Source organism: Strongylocentrotus purpuratus, unplaced genomic scaffold (assembly GCF_000002235.5).
Source record: "Strongylocentrotus purpuratus isolate Spur 01 unplaced genomic scaffold, Spur_5.0 spur5_scaffold_2, whole genome shotgun sequence".
Lineage (NCBI taxonomy): Eukaryota > Metazoa > Echinodermata > Echinoidea > Camarodonta > Strongylocentrotidae > Strongylocentrotus > Strongylocentrotus purpuratus.
In genome coordinates this window covers 4912536-4920367 of record NW_022145605.1, presented here as the reverse complement: position 1 = coordinate 4920367, position 7832 = coordinate 4912536, and the positions used below count along the sequence as shown (strand labels likewise).

The window sequence follows — 7832 nt, the reverse complement described above, 5'->3', positions numbered from 1 at the left end:
TAAAGAACAAAAATGAATAAATAACACCAACTTATAACAATAACTCACCAGCATACAAACACACCATTCTTGAATCACATCATTGCCCTTTATCATCATGTAATTATTATCACCATGCGCTAGCGTACAATCTCATCTATTCACCCCCCCCCCCCCCTTTATCTTCTTAAAAGACAAAAAATACATACAAAATAAAATTACACAGATTTTAAAGTATAATCAATATGTTTATGCTTTAATGAATGAAATCTACATTTTGTAAATGATGAGCATAGCAAACACATTCAAGGGATACAATTACAATATTTTAAATGACACAAATAAAAGTGCTCCTATGAAAGTATCAGCCAGTTGTTAAAACTACTGCAGCTGATATCTGCCACTCTCTATTCGAGTTACCTTTATGGAGATTAAAAGAGTAATACTAGTCACAAATATTTCTGTTACTCATACGGTTGTTAATCTAAGGATGATATACATTGTCATGTAAGGTCACGCAGTCGGTGAGAATGTGGTTTCTTGATGCAATAGTTTGTCTATATGAAATTAATCATCAATTTTTTTCTATCAGCTTTGACAACAAATTCTAAGGACAACATAAGTCAGAGTTAATATATTTCCTGCAGGAAAAATCTGTTTTCACTCAATCACAATGTTCTGTTGTTTATTTTGTATTTGTTGTTGTGCAATTGCTACAATAGCACTTTAAGCACCAACAGGCAATTATCGATATATAGTCATGCAAGAAGTGCCTCTAGGAAGAGTTCCAAATAGGTCATCAAACTGCTGCTCAGATGAATGGCTTATTAAGAAATTCCAATTTGATATTTTAAGATTTATTGCCATGAACAAAATTATCTATGTAATGTGAGTTTGGTAACAATAACCTCCATGACAGAATAATAGCTTTTTATTTCTTCTCTTTTCTTCCGTAAGATTCTAAAATTCTGTTTAAATTATAGGAAATCTTGGAAGTATCATTAAAACGTTTACTTCCTTTAAAATATTTTATGTTAACATGTTATCAAACCCAAAACCTCAAACTCGCTGGCAAAGTTTTAGTACCTTGACTAGAGCATTTTTAATAGCTTATAGGAATTAATTTGTAAATCTTATTTTACAAGTAGTGTTGGTTGTAAAAAGTGACCAGTCCATGATACCAAGATCTGTATCTCATTGTGGATCCTCTTGCTTAAAGCTGGAAAAGGGAGCTTCTACCTGTAGGCTGGCTGATGTTTCATAAGAAGCATAACGTTGCAGGTAATTCAGGCTCTGCAGTCTAGAATAGGAATTGAAAGTTATGTAATAAATGAATCAATTACTAAATACTAGTACAACTTTTCAATCAATCTTCTTTTTTTGTATTTATGATTATTTCAAATACTTTAATTGCTAAATAAATAAAGTAGGAGAATAAAAATAGTTACAGAAGATAAATGATTAATTGTTTGCTTTGGATTAAAAAAAAATCCTTTCATTACCATTTGTGTATGTTTTATCTAACATAATGGGTAAGATGGGTATTAGACTTCTTACAAGGATTATGAAAAATGATAGATCAATTTTGGTAATTGATACTGCTTACCTTTTCAATTTGAAGAGATTGACAATAAATGTTCATTTGTCATGAACTAGCAGCTCTTTATTTTGCAACCTAGGATTTAAAACAGAGATACATATATTTGTTATGAAGAGAGCACATCTATTTTTCAGAAAAGTAATTGTCACTGTATCAAATGTGTACAAAAGAACATAAGTACATTTTTATCAGTAATTACAACAGTAATTTACATGTATTCGGTCCAAGACATTGTTACCAACCAAATTGTAAGTTTTAGACATTTGGAAGATTGACTATGGAGTCTAATCTTGATCTCGGATACCCTGCTCTTGAACCAAACACTGTTGTACACAGATTCAATGAACATTCCCCTGTCGTGAGTAGAAGGCAAAGAGGTATAAAACAAACAGAGCAGCTTTTATCATACATATATTCTCATTACAGTTTGTTCAATCACCTCTTTATTCATTAATTGCTGCCCTATTATTTGTACAATATTAATCAGGATGGCTGATGAAGCAATTTATCTATGATTGAGACATGTCATAGTTGACTTCCCCCTCACATGGATTTATCAGTTTGCGATTGTACGTAGAAAATTTAATGAAAATCAAGATTTACACACTCAACAACAAATAAGTAATCTATTTATACATATGTCTAGAAGAACCACACCAAAAAAAACTTACCTTTGTTTTATCATTGGTGTGCAAATTCTACTAGTAAGAAGATCACTCCACAAGGCCGCTTAGCACAGTAGGATCTATAGCTGTACACCTAGACATTGAGCTTGAGTACATTCTGCATATCTGAACCCTTTCCTTGAGCCTGAGGCCAAGGAAGAATGAGAAGTCCAAGACTGTAGAGACACGGCAGAAGAGAACTTTTGAGTCTTGGACTAAAGCCAAGGTCTAATTGGTGGATACGACTTGTGGTCCACTCCATCTTTTAGTCCGACTCTGAAATTAAAAAAAAAAAAAAAAAAAAATTCTAGTATAGTCTAGAGCTTGGAGTTGGACTGTGTTAGGGATCCTACCAGGGACGGATCAAGGGGGGGGGCACAGGGGGCATGTGCCCCCCCCCCCCTCCGGCCCCCCCAAATATGTTAAAATCAGCAAAATTTCAAAAAATGTACTGACCAACAGGACGTGCCCCCCCCCCCCCCCTGCCAAATAAAAAAAATAAGTGTTACCTCCCCCCCCCCCCCCCCCCCCCCCCCCCCGCTGAGCGAATTTGCGGCCGGCGTGATTTTCAAATATTCGGGACCTAAAACAAAAAGAATTGCGCTCTTTACCCCCCCCCCCCCCCCCCCCCCCCCACCTCACTTACAGGTCAACATCTATCCTAGATCTACTATCTAGATCTATCAAGTATCATGTAGATCTAGACCTAGACTCCAGACTAAATCTACATCTAGAGTAGATCTAGACCTGGGTCTGACAGTAACACTCTAGGAGATCTAGTAGTAGAGGGTCTAACTTTAGATCTAGAGTCTAGATAGGTCTATCTAATTTTCTTTCATAAAATTTTACCTTCAAAACAATAATCCTATTGATTTTTAATAATTAGGCCCTAGGCCTAGCCCTAGGTCTAATAGATCTAGACCTAGAGTTTAGATCTATAGACTAGACTAGTCTAGATCTAGAGTCTAGAAAATCTAGACCTAGATTAGACTAGTCTCTAACGTAGATCTAGAGCTCTAGACCTAGTCTAGAAGTTAGAACTTCAACAAAAACAAGACAATGCTAAAATAAATAAGGGATATATCTAGGGCCTAGGCCTAGATCTAGGCCTAGATCTTGATTTTAAGCCCAAATCTACAACTAGTAGCATAACTAGTAAAACCACAATGCTACTGCAAGAATAAACTAGACTAATGAGTTTGTACCTGTCTGTCCTAACCGAATAATAAACGTCATAGTACGGTAACTACTATTGAACCTGCATGAATTTATATGAATGGGACTAAAATGGTTGAACCGGTGCAATTCGTCCACTTGGAGAGTGATATAAATTGATTTTATTTAAGATTTCGTTCAGTTACACAAAAATGAAATTGCATAATAATGAGAGTAACATTTTTCTTCTTCCAAAATAACAGATTTGTTATCAACAGAATTAATATTTTCAAAGAAAAACAGATTTTACTTACTTTTCAAGGACTCTCACTGTAGTTAAGCAAGGCCATTTTGTGATCGATTTACCCCAAATTGACTAGCCTTGATTGCAGACACCTAAAAATCTATTTTAGCTTAAAATCGATTTGATGAAACAGCTCACATGTATCGGTTTTAAGCTAAAACTGATTCGGCCTTAAAATTGATTTTTAAAATCGAAATCGATTTTAGTTGATGAAACACCCCCTGATCAATTCTGTTTTACTTACAACTTTTTCCCCTCAATTTTCATTTAGGCATTTACAAAGCATGTTCACATATGCTGTGGTAAATGGCAGCAATTTATGCATACTGTACTTTACATTTTTGTTTCTGCTAACATATAGAAAAGTGGAAAAGGAACTTTGGTGTGTGCAGCACTATTTTAGCCCAGACTTATTTAGAAAACAAAAACAGTTTTGGTAAACTATGAGATATATGTGAACAAGCCTTTAGACCGTTTATCCAATTCTCATTGTTCCCTCCCCCCCTTCCCTCATCTCTTTTTGTCTATTAACTCCACTTCTTCATCTCTCTCTCTCTTTCTTAATACGTGTGTACATTGCTCTTCTTATGCTTTCATCTCTTGCTTCCCGTCCCGTGTTTGTATCTCTATCTGTCTTTATTCCACCCTTTCTCTCATCACATGCTTCTTACTTTATTTTTTTTTCCCCGTTCTCCACTAGTACATGTATTTGATCTCTCTATCTCTCTCTCTCTCATGTCCATCTCCAGTCTCTCTCTCTCTCTCTCTCTCTCTCTCTCTCTCTCTATTTCTTTCTCTTTATCTCCCCCCCCCCCCCTCTCTCTCTCTCTCTCTCTCTTTCTCTCTCACTCATCCGTGGTACCTTTAACTACAGTTAAAAATCAATTATTTCATTGAGACAGTCACATTACAAAGCTGATAGTAACAAAAGAGTATTCTATCAAATATTAATGTTGTTTTAATAGCAACTATACAGAGCTTACACAGTAGCAAAGGACTTATTCATCCAGAAAATACACATGAAACAAGAATGCACATTGATATTTACATATTATACAAAAATATGTTTACAAGGAGATTTAAATTCAAATAAGAGATGTCAAATTGCTGCAACTTATATTCTTTATGGCGAGCTTTCTCGTAACATTGAAAAATGATGACTACCTGATCTTACCAAGATCATCCCCTTAGTACATTTATCCAGGCCTCTACCCAAGCCCGACCACAAAACGTTTAGCATTCCCTTCTCTCTTTCTGCCCTTCTCATCATCTCTCCTTTTTTGTTCCCCTTTTCTATTTTTCCTTCCTTGATTCCTTCTTCTTTCCATCTTTCCCTCCTCTTCCTCTCTCAGTTTGCATTTCGACAAGAGAAAATGTTTTTTTTATAAGAAGACCTCAAAAAGAACATAAGAAATTCCACCCTTAAAGCCCCTTCTTCTTATAAGCCACAAAAGAGAATGAAAAAGTTGAGGGGCATCCTTTTAAAAACAGTCCTCAAACTCGTCTTGCGGGAAGAAAAAAAAAGTGAAGAGTCATGCCACCTCCCCTCTGACATGGCATCTCATGCCGCCTATTGTCTGGATCCACCACAGTTGTCAAAACCCATTGTCGATTTAATTGGTTCGGTGGGAGGAAGCGCCAACTTACCAAGGTTTGTCGTATCTCCCTCGAGGCAGGAAACCCTTAATAGATTACATTTTGTTCAGAAGAGACTTTCTTTTCTCTCCCCCCCCCCCCCCCCAAAAAAAAAAATCTTTATCAAGAGGATTATTCACGTGTGCATGTAATGGCTAGCCAACAAAAAAGTATTTGAGTTGGGTCATTCAAATACTGGATAATTGTGTGATTATTTGAAAGTGAGATAAGAGGCTATTTATGTATTCAATTGCACCCAATTCTTTTCCCTTGAATCCCCGATGATGAATTTAAAACATTCACCTGTTGTGTAAGATTCCTAGGGATGGAATTCATCTTGCATATATTAGTTTGGACTATGTAGGGCCTTTCTTTTGCAAGAGTTATGATATTGAAGGATTTTTTTTTATTATTAAGAATGTATCAAGTTTGGATACATTTAGTAAATTTAAACAAAACCAGTTTCCTGCTTATCACACTCAAGATCACCAAACATCTTCAAAACTATCGAGATTGGTTTCACTTTAAAATAGTCCTCTTTGAAATAACTACCAACTTGAGCTATAACAATTCTCAAATTCATGAAAGGACGATTTCAGACCCGCATGACTTTGATTATCCATTAATGAAAGGAGAGATGGAGAGATGGAGAGAAGGTTGGAACGTGTTGGAACATAAAAGAACAACCCATGACTCAGGTTTAGTACCGTTCTTTCTCAAACAGGTGGATGCCAAAACACATTTACTTCTCAAGCCTCAAGATTTGTACAGATTCACTAGTGACTAATTTGGTTCTCTTTTCTATCCAGTAATCTCGTTAACAGACGATTCAACTGATTTGGCAACACTGGAAATTAAAAGTTCTCGCGCATGTGTCAGGTCTGGGAATTTCTTGTGATGTTAAGTGATTTGGAATAAGTGCAGATGACGAAGCAAATCTCCAGCATTGGGACTACTCCGAAATGCAACATCAATTGATATAATTACATTTGGATTCCATGAAAGACAAAGGTTTGAAGGATTTGATATAATCTTTATCACCTTGGCTTGTTCCTGGATTCTCCCACCTAATACGGGACCGATTCAAATTACCAGCTCACATGAATGCAAAATCTGTGTACATATATTAGAGGTTATGAGCTGTTTCAACTTTCTATGACCAAAATAAAATGTCTTGTGGGAGTGGTGAGATCACAAGGACACTGGCTTGATAGTTACAAGGTCCTATTACTTGTATTTGTGTGTTCTGCAACAAAGGGGCATACATGCAGCTAGAGCATTTTAGATAATGAGGAGGGGGGGGGGGGGTGGGGGACACTAGCAGACAAGTTTTGCATCTTTTGATTTACAAACGAGGGTGAAAAAAGTTATTTGCTAACAATTATGGATTTGTGAAATCACTCTAGGGGTGTTGGAATATTGGATCAGTCATCTATGAAAGTCACCTTCATGCTGTTCATGAGAATGCAACATTCTCTTCTATTCCATAACCAACGAATACATGAAAAATCCTCATAAACACAAACTCCTCTTTCAATAATATCTCAAGGGACATACTGTACAGTATTGCTTGAAATAAAGTAGACACCCTAACACCAAGTCACACAAAATTCTATGGAATAATGCATGCAGTCACATGTGACACGGTGTGAGAGTGGTGTGAGATTATCTACTTTATTTTAAGAAATACTGTACATTTCACAATCTTATAAATATTGATAAAGACACTGACATTTAGTTGTCAAGAAATTACAGCTTTATGTACATAACAAATATTAATTTTAACAAAATAGGAAAGTCCCCCATTTTTACATTTTATGTGCAAGGAAGGAAAATATGAATTGTAGTACTTGTTCTTTTCTGATTCAACCTTTCTTCCCATCAGATACATCCATAAAATTAAACTAATTACCTATGCTAAATCTCTGAATGCTACCCACTATAATCCAATGGTTTGAAGTCATCCAATGAAACAATTCAACCAGAAAAGAAATGCTACATTCTATATAACCTAACGATTATGAAATTACTCCTCCCAAACATGTTTTACTAGAAAATGATTTACTATAAAGCATCACTGTCCTAAGAAATTGTCACTATACGCCACTATACGTCAATAAATACATTACAACATTTAAAAAAAGACAAATTATTCAATTTCAATAAAAAAAAGAAATCCTATGGACTGTAGGGGGGGGGGGGGGGGGACAAACTTACAGGAGCTGGGAAATGAAATTCCAGGCACAAGGCCTAAACAAATTCTCCATGAAATATGAACTTGGCATCATGAAGAATAACAAGAGGATTTGGCCATAACATGCCTACTCTCGACACCTGTTTAAAATAGTACATTTTATGAAAAAGTAAAACGTAAAGAGAAGCTGATGATGGGATTCAAAGGGAAAATGGTATAATAAATGCAGAATATAGAAATGTACTTCGGATTTGTCAAGGAAAGTAGAAACTATATCAAAAAAGGGTGAAAACTGAAAAC

At 35.7% G+C, this 7832-nt stretch overlaps 1 long non-coding RNA gene across 1 annotated transcript; it reads right to left on the bottom strand.

The window, feature by feature from the left end:
- Positions 1 to 206: 206 nt before the first annotated feature.
- On the bottom strand, positions 207 to 3920 carry LOC105438053. The gene is made up of 4 exons (XR_004065162.1): positions 3714 to 3920; positions 2251 to 2520; positions 1586 to 1654; positions 207 to 1279 (listed from the first exon to the last, which is right to left on the bottom strand). It is a non-coding gene; the product is annotated as an uncharacterized LOC105438053 (long non-coding RNA).
- Between the last annotated feature and the right edge of the window lie 3912 nt (positions 3921 to 7832).